This window comes from Pinus tabuliformis, chromosome 1_1, assembly GCF_031772625.1.
Source record: "Pinus tabuliformis cultivar Carrire ecotype Pingquan chromosome 1_1, CPIR1, whole genome shotgun sequence".
Taxonomy (NCBI): domain Eukaryota; kingdom Viridiplantae; phylum Streptophyta; class Pinopsida; order Pinales; family Pinaceae; genus Pinus; species Pinus tabuliformis.
Genome location: NC_142297.1, coordinates 739,827,021 through 739,840,410, shown reverse-complemented (window position 1 = coordinate 739,840,410; position 13,390 = coordinate 739,827,021). Strand labels below are relative to the sequence as shown.

Genomic DNA, 13,390 nt, shown 5'->3' with positions numbered 1-13,390 from the left:
CATTTGAATAGATCCCAGAACTATAAAAGGTGAATGAATACTGAATATAAGCCATTTTTAGACTTAAGATTTAGCCGACCATTGATTCATCAGATCAACTTTGAACCAATTTAACATGCTTCATAGGGCTTCTAAATAACATCATATGCTTCCAGAAAATGAAGAAAATGGGAATGAAAACACACTACTGTTCAAATAAGTGCACAGACCCTTAGTATTGCAGCCTTTCATGGATATATCGAAGCTCTAAATTTAATTGCTTTTAATTCAATTTCTCATTAAAAAAATTGCATTTAGATCTTAAAAATACTGGAAATTAAGACAACATTACCTAAGACAAATCAGAGCACTGACAAGAAGCAGCCTTCAAACAGCTGATGGCCAGTGTTCATCTGTCCTTAAATTAAAAAACGGCATCTGACATGTTCTTCAAATCAGAGCAACTTAAAACCAGACAACATGACCATTTGAAATCAAAAGAACACCCAAACTGACTAAAAATATCTCCTTATATTACACAAAAAACTTACTTTAACAGCCGCATTCAAAAACTGGAGGGCATATCAGGTTGTAACTAAGTACATCCATATAGCCAGATCCTATTTAGTTAAGGCAGACCAGATTTAAAGGGGTTCAAATTGGCAAGTACTGAACATTGAAATTCTAAATACAAGCAGTGTATCCAAAAGATTCAGAAACAAAAAACAAGTAAAAAAATGATGATAGGTTTATGTTGTTAACTACTGATGATACTTGATTCTTCCATGGACATAAACAAGTTACATAGATTAATAGATAATAATCCTGCTAACTTGAAAACATGTGGCTGTTAGACTTCAGAGTAAATCAGGAAAATATAGCCCAGACCCTCTAAAATATTAGAGTACAAGATTAATCACAAGACAAGTATGTGTAGATAGCCATCCTTAGAAAGATATCCAATCCACAGACACCAAACAAAACACTTATGGCTCCAAGAAATCAAACTACAAATTAAATCTTAAAGATGTCCACTCTTTAATCATCATCACACACCATAGCAGAAAAGGCTGTTAATCTGTTTCTGAAGGTTTAGCTTACCTTCATAGATTGGCTGACATATGAAACAAACTAAAACTTATCTACCTTTTCGGCCTTCACAACAGGATTTGCTTTCTCAATGGCCGCTCGGCCAGCTGCCTTGTAATCAAAGGGGAAATTATGCTTGTCCGAATAGCGGTGCAAAGAACAAAAGGTGTTCCCACAACGGCAATTGAAGCCTGTCAATCCAACACGTTTCTTGCAACAATTGCAACGGGTCGGGACCTACTTTGCTCTCTCTTGTCCTTCGGCCTGGCCTGATTCTCCATTGGAAGAGCCGGGCAAACCCTCCAATTCTGCCTGATTAGTTAACTGGAAGGCGGGTTCAGAAACCTCAGCCAGCTTCGCAATATTGTCATTGCTATGTTCGACTGATGAAGTCGAGGACGAAGTCTCTGTAGCATTTGGAGCAAAACTTCATTGTAGCCGCACTTCCGAAAAATCCACAATTGTTCGCACACAGAAGAGGCCCTTCGGGAGGCTGGCAGCCAGTCTCATCGTGATCTCTTTTCTTGCTTTCTTGAGCCATTATCTCTAAATAATTTAATGAAAACTGAGAATAGGAAGATGTATTTGTTAAAAAAATAATCCAATTACTGGATCTGTAGCGATCGCATTCAAGCGTTAAAACTTCAATTCCACGGTGTTAATCCGCCTCGGCATTTAAAGACTCAGGGAAACACAACAGGGTTCTGAAATAGAACTTATCAGAGATGCCTTTAAGAGATGGCAGTTTCGTCTGTTAATTCTGCCTTTCTTCAGTTTAGCACCTTAATTCCACCTGCTGTTTAGACCTGACCTGATTTTGACATAAAAAAGTTGGAAAAGAAATTTTAAAGCAGTGAAAACTGAGCAAAAAAAAAATTAAATTAACACACTATGGATCACAGAATACATGCACATCCTCAGTATGGCAACAATTCTAGATTTTCGTTCCCTTTTTGCAAGTAAACGAAACTGCAAAGCAACAATTACAGATTTCTGTTCCCATTTTGCAAGAAAAGAAAATGAAAAATACTACACCTTCAATAGGATCCGGATTCCCTTGAACTAAGCCTCAAAATCTCCAGTTCCGCAATGGTTCTACAGGTTGCTGGAGTGTTCTGATCCGATTCAGCTGTTTTATGCCTAAAAACTGCTAAAGACGGCTGTTCCGCTCCAAACTTGGTACAGTCGGAAGGATATTAGAAAAGCTACCAGGTCCATCCTAGACGCATCCACGCCGAATGAATAAAATCTCCTCCTTTCAGAAAGCCCTCACGGATCTAAACAAATCCAGCCGTAAATAAGCCGCGGGATCCAACCCTTTCTCCCAAAAAAATCCGAATTTCCGGCCACAAGGTCGACCGAACGCATAGAATTAAAGGAACTCCCTATCATCACTGCAACTTAACTAAATACAATGAATTCTGTCAATTTTCCTTCAGCAAGAACGTGTTCTTTAAACATTAAAAACATGCATATCTGAAGCAGACGAGAATTACCTGAATTGAGAGGGTTAAAAGGTAATGGCAACTGATCTCTACGCTTTTCCTTGAAACGTTGATCTCTACGCTTTGCCTTTAAAGCGAGGCGATTGTGGCATGCAATGCAAACTCAGCTTCTTCAGAAATGTCCCCGCACCATACCAGCAGCTTCTTGGGCAGTGATTCGAATTCGCATGCCTTTCGAAGAGTAGTGGCTTGACTCCCATTTCCGCAGCTGAAGTGACTGGATTTTGAGAGAGAAGGGCAATTTACCATCTCTGCATTGAGAGGAAGGAATCCATCGGTTTTTGGCGCCCATAACACAAATGGATATCATTCTGCATGAAGGACGAAGACCATAACAGAAATACCTATGAAGGATGAAGACCGTAACAGAAATTCCTACCATTTCGTCTGAAGGATGATGAAGAGCATGACGAGACAGGATGATGAAGACCACGACGAGACGGGTGGCGCTAAAAACCTGAAGATGCGTTACAGATCTCAGTGGAAAGCAGACGGGTCGCGCTAAAAAACTGTGCACAAATGTCAGACGGAGATCAAAAGTGTAGACGGTCCAGGTGTCAACGTGAGATTGAAAAGGACGACGAAAGTCTTTTTCAATAGGAAAGGCCTATCGGCCTAATTAAGTGGTGGATTTATATGTATGTGGTTATAACAATAACCCAAAGTTGAAACCCAACAAAGTTCCATAAAAATGCAACAGTCAACGAAGTTTATGGAAGACCAACGTACATGGAGATCCGCATGCGCAACCATGTGGTGGTCCCGTCGCCTCCACGTACAGCCTAATTTAAAGCTTGGATGTCGCAGGTTTGGGAATGGGTGAGTGTGATCTCGTGAAATACGGGCCCACTCCCCCATCAAAAGTTTAAAAAATATTTATATATATACATATATGAAATGCAGTTTTTTTAAATGGTTATGTAAAATGGGGTTGGGTAAAAATAAACCTTAACCACGTTATGGATTAATCTGCCCAGGTTTATATAAAAATTTAGTTTTTTACCATTTGCAAAGGAGGAGATCAGCGGCACGAATTTTGAGACAAGGTGGTGGAACCTTGAGCACTGAGAAAAACTGGTAGAACCTTATTTGAGCAGTGTTTTTGAAGGAGGGTGATTTTGGTCCAGACTCAAAATTGGACAAGTTTTATATGGATTTTACACTTCTCGGCGACGGGTATCCATTGGTGGTGTCAGTTTCTGCAACAGAGCTCTCCAATTTTCGAACACTTTTCAGCATGGAGGTATAATGCTCCATTTTGTAAATTGATGAATGTAACTTCTTTTGATGCCATTTTTAATGAATGAAGGCCTCGCCATTGATCGAGCATGGCCCGGAGACATAGTTCAGGAGGGACAAACTCCGTTATCAAGTTCTTGTCCTCTTGTCTTCTCATGTGTTTCTTCTTCTTCTTCTTACATGTGCACATTTAAGTTTCTCTTTGGTTAAGCTACATACTGTTTATGTAATTCTTTTCATGCATCTATAAACAAAAGATAAGCTGGATCACTACAACAAGAAGAGCTAATCAAAACATTACAAAAACATTCTACTGCATTTGCATGGGAATATACCGACATGAAAAGCATAATCCTAAGACTTGTATCCATCACATCTACATTGAGGAAAATTGTAGACCTATCAGACAACCTCAGAGAACGATGAATCCAAATCTTAGAGAGATTGTGAAAGAAGAGCTCCAAAAATTACTGAATGTAAACTTCATTTACCCAATTTCAGATAGCCAATGGGTTTCTCCTTTGGTAATTGTGCCTAAAAAGAATGGTAAATGGAAGGTGTGCATTGATTACCGAGAACTGAATAAAGCAACCCTTAAAGATCATTTTCCTTTGCCCTTTATAGATCAAGTGTTAGATACATTAGCAGGTAAGAAGTATTTCTCATTCTTGGATGGTTTTAGTGGTTATAATCAAATTCAGGTAGCACCTGAATATCAGGATAAAACCACATTTACTTGTCCATGGGGAAATTATGCCTACCGAGTACTTCCTTTTGGGTTATATAATGCACCTACAACATTCCAAAGAGCAGTACTAGGATTTTTTTTTTTTTTTCCTGATCTAACACATGATTGTGTAGAGGTATATATGGATGATTTTATAGTCTATGGGAATACATTTGAAGAAGCTTTGGAAAATTTGGAAAAAGTTCTTAAAAGATGTAAAGAAGCAAACCTTTCACTAAGCCATGAAAAATGTTTTATGATGTTTATAGAAAGTACTGTTTTAGGACATCACATTTCAGGAGATGGGATTAAAGTTGACAAATCTAAAGTTGAATTCATCTCTAAATTATCAATTCGAAATTGCCAAAAGGATGTTAGAAGTTTTCTAGGATTTACAGGATACTATAGAAGGTTTATAGAAAATTTCGCTAAAATAGCATCCCCACTCTTCAAATTGGTTACCAAAGATTGTGAATTCAATTGGAATTTTGATTGCCAGTTGCCATTTGAAACCTTAAAAACAAAAATTTCTGAAACACCCATTTTAAGAGGTCCAAATTGGAAACTCCCTTTCCATATTTCAAGAGATGTTTCAGATACAGCGCTGGGAGCTGTATTAGGACAAAAAGATTTGATTCCTTATGCCATTTACTATACATGTAAGAATTTGACTCCCACTGAGTTAAATTATACTGTGACTGAAAAAAAATTTAGCTGTTGTTCATGCAATTAATAAGTTCAGACACTATATAACATGCTATGAAACCTTTGTTCATATAGATCACTCTACAATTAAATATTTAATGAATAAACCTATTACTAATGGTAGAGTTACAATATGGCTTTTACTTTTGCAAGAATTCAACATTAATGTGCTAGATAGACCTAGAAAACAAAACACAATTGTTGATTTCTTGTCCAGGATTCATAATATCAAAGAAGATTCTTTGGTTGAAGATAAGTTTCCTGATGAATATCTTTTTGCAGTAACTACTCAAACTCCTTGGTTTGCAGATATTGCTAACTATTTGGTCACAGGAAAGTTACATTCACATTTGTTTCCTAGAGAGAAGAAAAATTATTCAGGTAAGTGTAAGATATTCATGGATCACTAACGAATTGTATAAAACATGCCTAGATCTTATGATCAGAAGGTGTGTCAGGGAAGATGAAATGCCCGAGATTCTTAAGGCATGTCATGATGAGCCATGTGGTGGACACTTTGTTGACAAGAGGACAGCCTATAAAATCCTTTCTTTATGATATCATTGGCCATCCATCTTCAAAGATGCTAAAGAATATGTCAGGAGATATGACAGCTGCCAAAGGGTAGGGAAATTTACTCTCTCAAATGAAATGCCATTACAAATTTAGGTACTCATCGAAACTTTTGAAAAGTGGGCCTTAGATTTTATTGGGCCAATTAATCCTCCATCTAAGCAGAAGAAGTATATATTGGTATGCACTGATTATGTCACTAAATGGATAGAAGCTAAAGAATTACCTTTTGCTAATGAAAAATCTGTAGTGACTTTTCTTTTTGAGAATATCTTCACTTGTTTTGGTGTTCCAAGAGAAATTGTGACAGATGAGGGATCTCAATTTACATCTAACATGGTGGAAGGGCTTGTGGAAGAATACAAGATCAAACATAGGAAATCTACTCCCTATCATCCACAAGAAAATAGTCAAGTGGAATCTACAAATAAAGTGATTGAAGGAATTCTCACCAAGACTGTGCATCTACATAGAATAGATTGGGCGGAAAGGCTTCCTGAAGTCTTATGGGCCTATAGAACTACATGGAGGAACACAATGCGACATACAGCCTAAGAACTTGTTTATGGGAAACAAGTCATGTTCCCTATAGAGTTCCAAATCAGAACTTTCAAGATGGTAGTCGAACTGGGACTAGATTTATTAGAGGCACAAAAGAATAGGCTGGAGCAATTAAATGAACTTGATGAAATCAGGCTAGAGGCAGTTCAAAGAACTAGTACAGTCCAACAACAGAGGGCTAAATGGCATGACAAATATATCAAAGACAAGAGGTTTCAAGTGGGATATCGGGCGCTATTGTTTGATTCAAAGTTTAAAGATTTGCAAGGAAAGTTTCAAATTCATTGGCTTGGGCCATATGAGATTGAAAAAGCCTTTAGTAATGGAGCAGTGAGGATAAGAACAATAGATGAAAGTAAAACTCCTCTTCTTGTGAATGGTCATAGATTAAGATTTCATTAAGAAACCAATTTCAAAAGAGGAGTTCATTAAGATTTTCCAAGACAATTATGAAATGAAGCTAGTGAAGAAGAATTCTTCTTCTCCACTAACTTAGTCTTTATTTTTCCAAAAAAAAAAAAAATTGTATAAGGTTGAAAACCAATCATTGATTGGCATACTTATATAGAAAATACAGGGTGAAAATCAGAGGTTTCTGACACCCTATATTTTCCATTTTATTTTTGTAATAAGTAGTGACAAAAAGCTACAGTCACTCTGCATTTTATATTCTGCAAATTCATCATCTCATCTCACCTCACTCTGTTTTATTTTTTTAGTTTCACTTCATCTCATTGTCATATTTCATCAATAAATTTTTCAATTTTTCCTTTTACAGCTTTCATTCCATTTTCATTTCATTTATCATCTTGTCTTACATCTCATTTCATTTCACTTACATAGCCACTTCCATTTCATTCATGATCCATAAGCCATATTTCACTTTCTTTTTCATGTTCTGCAGCTGATTCTGTTCTGCAACTAATCTAATTCTACAGCTACAATTTGTTTATCAGTTCAGGCACAAGTGTACAGCTCATAATAAAATCATGTATGCAGGGAATTGAAAAGAAATCAATTTTTGAAAACCAACCATGCTCAAGGTACCTGTGGATGAACGCCAAAAAAATTAGCAAGTGAAAGGTAAAGGTTCCAAAGGTAAATGCAAAGATTTATTTCAAAAAGCAATTTGAAAACATAAGTTTGTATAGTATGTATAATCACATGTCTCCTTAATCGACCATAATTTGATTTGACCGCCACTATATCTCCACCATATCTTCCATCTTTAATGACAAATAGTCTCAATGATTCTTTCATAACAAATCTCCACTTCAAACTCCATAACCTGTACTCAAATGGTCCTCCACAACTCCACCTGTTAACGATCAAGATGATGATGTGACCTACCTATCTATGACTCTCTAAACCCTTACTGTCTATTTATTACACACAAACCCTTAAGTTTATCTCTCTTATAACACACAACCATTCTATCACATAGACAGCAATCATTCCAGTTTCATATACATTGTCATTCCATTTTTCACATACACACAGTCTTTCCATTTTCATATATACGCAGTCATTCCCTTTCCATACACACAGCCATTCCATTTCTTAAATAACACTCGTTTTATAGACAGTAAGAGTAATTTTGAAGGTTAACCAAAAACAGGGGATATGGGGCTTATTGTCAGGACAGAGCCTGTAGGGGTAAAGTATATGGAGGGGTATCCATAGCTTAAAGGGATGCTACAGAAGGCCATATGGTTAAATTTTATTGAGAAATTTGACGGCTACCACAAGGAAATTATCAAGTCTTTTGCAAGGTCATTTGATGGCACAGAAGTGGAGATAGGAGATATTAAATTTGTAGTCACATAATCATTCATAGTAGAAGCAACAGAGCTGTCGAGACAAGGATAAAGATGGTTTAAAAACAAGGAATTTCATGGTGAATCTTGGAAAGTGATCCTTAGAAACCCAGGTATGGATGTTACAGTATTTAGGAAGGGAATTCCTATTTCAGCACTCAAGAACAAATGGGGTAATATGTTGTTGATATTACCAAAATTCATTACATGTGAAGGAAGATTTGGGTTTATGTATGTTTACCATATACGCTTATTAATGAATTTTTTAGAAAATGGAATCATCAACCTTCCCTTCTTCCTTCTAAACAGTCTGAGAAGGATGGCTACAAATGTCCAAAAGAAAATTGAATCCATAGAAACAACTATGTATCATCATGGATAAGTGAAAATACTAGTTGAATTCCATTTGAAAAGTATAGGGGATACCTGGGAAGATTTCTTGGTAAGAAATTTTTTCCAGAATGCTCCAGAATCACCTAAGAAGTCATGTTAAGAAAAGTAGGAGGAGAAAGATCAACATCAACATTCAAAACAAATATGGAACCTCCTCAAAAAAGAATGATGCAGAGACAGCTTCTAAATCAGAGGTTAGAAAGTAGACTAGATAGAAAGGAAAAATGAAAGAGAGAGCTGAAGAAATAAATGAAGACATTGCTGAACCTTCATCACCACAAGAAGATGAACAATTACTCTTCGAAAGATTGACCAAGATTAGGGAGAAAATCAAGAAAAAGAAGGAGATAGGGAAAAGGAAGAAGGACACAAGAGAAGAAACCATAAGCTTCCAAAACCTAAGAAGGAGCTCTAGACTCCAAGGTAAGGTGAGGAAGGTAACATCAAAAGGAGCCTAGTTCATAAACTTAGAGGAAGAAACCCCAGTTCAATCTCCTGACAGTATTCCACCTGAACACAGTCCACAAAACTCTCCTCCATAGAATTTTGAAGGCAGCCCAAGCAGAGCTTCTCCTGGCATAGATCCAGTACAACAGCAAATCTATGACTACATAGAGTCATTAGAGAGAAAGGATACCTCAATGGATCCAGGATCCTCAACCAATCTAGAGCAGCCTGTCAATCCACAAGAACCTCTAAATAGCTCTCTCAAATAAGAAACCTTTGAGTTAGAGATTTTGAACAGGCATATTCAAAAAGAAAATGAAACCTTGAGGGAACAGAACAATCTGGATAAAGCCATTCATGATAATACAATGCTGCACATAGGATTATGGTACAAGAAAAATAGGAAGCTGAAGAGGAAAAATAGGAATTTGAGCAGAACACTTATCAACCTCAAACACAGACTTCTTATGAAGAAGCCCAGGATGGTAGTCAGTGGAAGGAGAAGTAAGAAAAGGAAGTTGGATGTGCTCGCAGAGGTGTCAGAACAGATGCAATAGGAAAAAGAAGTTCACATTTTTGAAAATTGCATGGGGACATGCAATGATTTTGCAGTGGGGGTATGTTGAGCCTCAAAATTACTCTTTCGCTAACAACCCTTCTCATTCCTTTTCTTTGTTTTTCCATAAGAAAGATGCATTCTCATCACTAATAACTGGTATATATTGTCTTGAGGAGGACATTTAGTGATTTACATGTTATTCTTTTTATGTTTTGCTGTTTGAATAAATTTTTTTATATTAGCTACAGAACGCAGCCTATTCTGCAGCTAACTGGTTGTTCCGCAGCTACCTCCATGCTCTAACAAGTTGCAGGTGTCAGAAGGAGAAACTAGCCATATGGGAAGCTTTGAAATCATCATGACATGGACCCTGTCTTATTCATTCAGCCCAGGTCGACCAAGAAGATGGCATAAGACTACGGTCAATGGATAAGTCAAACACAAAGAGACCGAGGGTAACAGGGTTCTGTTTCATGGTTAATTAATGCGTTTCACAGTGATTCGAAGCAACTACCTGTACCTACGGACTCCAATAGCCACATGTACAAACGAATCCAACAACCACCATGTCTTGGATTTATTTCTCCAGCAGCCGAGGAAGAAATTTTGCATATCTGTTTTCTATGTGTTTGGCTGTAGCATGCTTTTCTCCACAAACAGTTATATGATTTTTCTTATAAATACCTGTGTCAGAGACCGAGGAAGTTAGTAATAGTTTTAATGTGAAATCGAAGTTCTAGACTCTGTAATTTTTGGGTGTTTTGTGTCCTTGATGAAATTGAGAAAATTTGAATTTCCACATCAGCAGACAGCTTGATGCAGTTAACTAAGGTGGGATGGGTCTTGTGACTAAGTTAGCTCAGAAAATTAGATTTAAAGGAGTTAGAGTGCAGTTACGCATGTTTGATTGCTAATTTGTAGCAATCAAGGTCAATTATTTCAAGTTGTTTTCAGTTAAACTATATCTAACTATTGGAGGAACTAGTAGAAGGTCAGTTGTGTAATGGGCCTTCAATCAAACTCAATGATCATCCAATTAACTATCAATCAACCCAAAATAGCTAGTGCATGCAGATAATTCAAGTTCACTAGTTGTGGTGGATATTCCAAGGTAGTGTAAAATCAATTGTAGACCAATCTTGAGTGTAAGAGTGTTGCATTCAGTCAGATGGTCAACCTTGGGAATTATGCAATCATTTTAGAGGAATTTCCTAAATAATAGGGGCCTAATTTATAAAGGAAATAAGGGCTCAAGAAGAGGCAGAAATTGACTAAGTATGGGCCAGAGCTTCTCAATGAGAAGAGAGATAGGTTATTCACTTGTAGGTTGTGCTCAGTTGAGAAAATCAATTGTAATGTATCTCTATTCGTCAGCTTAATGCAAGTAGGCATTGGGATTTTTAGCAGATAGATTTCCCCGAAAAAAATATTGTGTGCATGTGTGTTATTTCTAATTGCATGTTTATGATTGATGTTTCGAATAGTGAATTGAATTTAGCCGAGTAGTAGAGTAGGTTTTTGTCTTGTGATTTTGGTTAAAATTTCATAAGGAATTACAAATATACATCATAATTTATACATGGTATCAGAGCAGGGTTCACATTAGAGTAGCAATTTCGAAGTTGTTTTTCAGGAGGTTCGGTTTTAATTTTAGTGTAGTAGGATCTCTTGAGAGTTGAGAATATGACCTTCAATGGGCTAAGGCTAGAGTATGCCTTAGAAGGAAGCTCTAACTATCAGAATTCGGTGAACGAGAGGGAGAAACTACCGAATTGGGAATTCTTATGGTCCGATTTGGTACAAGAGGAAATAAGGCGGAATACCAGAGATGGGAATTCATCCAAGGATGAGGATGAAGAAAACTTTTCATTGGTTGGAAAGGGAAAGAAGGGAAAAGGGAAGAAATCTCAATCTAAACGAGAGTCCACCCAAGGGGGAAAGAAGAAAGATTTGTCTAAAATTAAAGACTTCCATTGTCATGAATTTAGGCACTATGCCACAAAGTGTCCACACAAAATGGCGAGAAATAAGACCTCGGGAGGAGCAGTAGGATAAGCTTTGGATTTGGAGTTCGAGCTTGAATTTACCCTTATCTCATGCATGGCCAACACAGTGATGGTGAGCATGTGGTACTTAGAGTCAGGTGCATCGTTCCACACGAAAGGGTGTAGAGAATTTTTCAGTGACTTGGAGGAGAAATATTTGCAGATGCACATTGAGCTAGGAGACAACGAAAAGTACAATGTGATTGGGGTTTGTACAGTCACCTTTCAGAGGGAGTCAGGCACCCCTCTCAAGCTCAAGGATGCCATCTTCGTTCTGAGCCTAACGAAAAATCTCATCTTTGTAGAATTTTGGTAGGCCGTAGTTATGATGTGATATTTAACAAAGGAAAAACATTCTTAAGACACATAGCAATGGGAGAGATGAAGCAGACCGAGGTTCATGTGAAGAACCTGTATAAGCTATATCTGGAAAATTGTGTTGCATTAAGCACTAAGGCAGAGAAGGTACAGAGCCGCAATGCTGGTGAAAGTTGGCATATAATACTTGGTCATTTGCATCATGGCACCCTAAAGATTATGTATCAAATAACCACTAGCCTCCACAAAGGAGCACTTGAGCATCCAGATGTATGTAAAGGATGTACATTGGGGAAGTACATAAAATAAAAATTCCATGATAAGGGACAACAAAGTAAATTCAGTGTTGGAATGGATCTACTCTTATGTGTGTGGATCTTTCTTGACAGCCTCCACTACCGGACACAAATATTTTTTCATTTTTATTGATGACTTCTCACAGAAGTGTTGAATCTTCTTCATGCAGAAGGAGGATACATTCTCCAAGTTCGTCGAATTCAAGGCACTGGTTGAGAAAGAAACCAACAAGATGGTGAAGGCTCTTAGGAGAAATAATGGGGGTGAGTACATGTCAAATGAATTCAAAAACTTTTGTGTGAAATAAGGCGTTTGACGAGAGTTGAAAACACTGCACAACCCATAGCGTAATGGGGTGGCTAAAAGAAATAATCGTAGCATTGTGGGAGTTGCGAGGGTGATGTTGCATGACCAAGGCTTACCCCTGCACTTGTGGGTAGAGACATGAAACACAACAGTCTATTTTCGGAACTGAAGTCCTCACTATATTTTTGGCATGATTACGACAGAGGAGGCTTTCACGGGGAGAAAGCCAAATGCATCGCACTTCAGTATTTTTCGAGCCTCTGTCTACTGCCATGTCTCCAAAGAATCAAGGAAGAAGCTTGAGCCAAGAACAAAAATTGGCATATTTGTGGGTTACAGAGAAACTCCTCACAACTATTGTGTGTACTTGTCATCCCTTAGAATGACATTTGTGCGAAGGGATGTAAAATTTGATGAGGAGAAAGCGATGCGGTGCTCTCTTGAGATGGAGCTTCAAATCCCAGCAAAAGAAAAGCTTTTAGCTCCAAACGAGGAACCTCAGGTAGTTATGGAGTAACCAAAAATTGAGGAGCAGAGAATGGAGAAAGCCACTCAAGCAGAATCCTCCAGAGAAGGTGGAAAAAGGACTGGGGAGGCTGATAAATTTGTGCAGGATGCCAGGGAGAATGTGAGAGCTCCTTCAAATTTTCACAGGAATAGAAGGTCACCTGATTGGTACACTGGCTACATGGCTCTAATGACTGAGCTTGTAGAGACTAAGCCATCCTCTTTCGAGGAAGAATTAGACCAACATGTATGGGTTGATGTAATGGTGGAGGAATATGAATCCATCATAAAGAAAAATGTTTCGAAAGTGGTCCCAAGACCAA

The 13,390-nt window shown here is 37.7% G+C and overlaps 1 pseudogene across 1 annotated transcript; it reads right to left on the bottom strand.

Moving 5' to 3' along the window:
* Positions 1-491: 491 nt before the first annotated feature.
* Positions 492-2,468, bottom strand: LOC149216086 (zinc finger A20 and AN1 domain-containing stress-associated protein 8-like; annotated as a pseudogene). Its single transcript, XR_016251091.1, has 2 exons — positions 2,104-2,468; positions 492-1,879 (listed from the first exon to the last, which is right to left on the bottom strand). The product of XR_016251091.1 is annotated as a zinc finger A20 and AN1 domain-containing stress-associated protein 8-like (transcript).
* Positions 2,469-13,390: the final 10,922 nt, after the last annotated feature.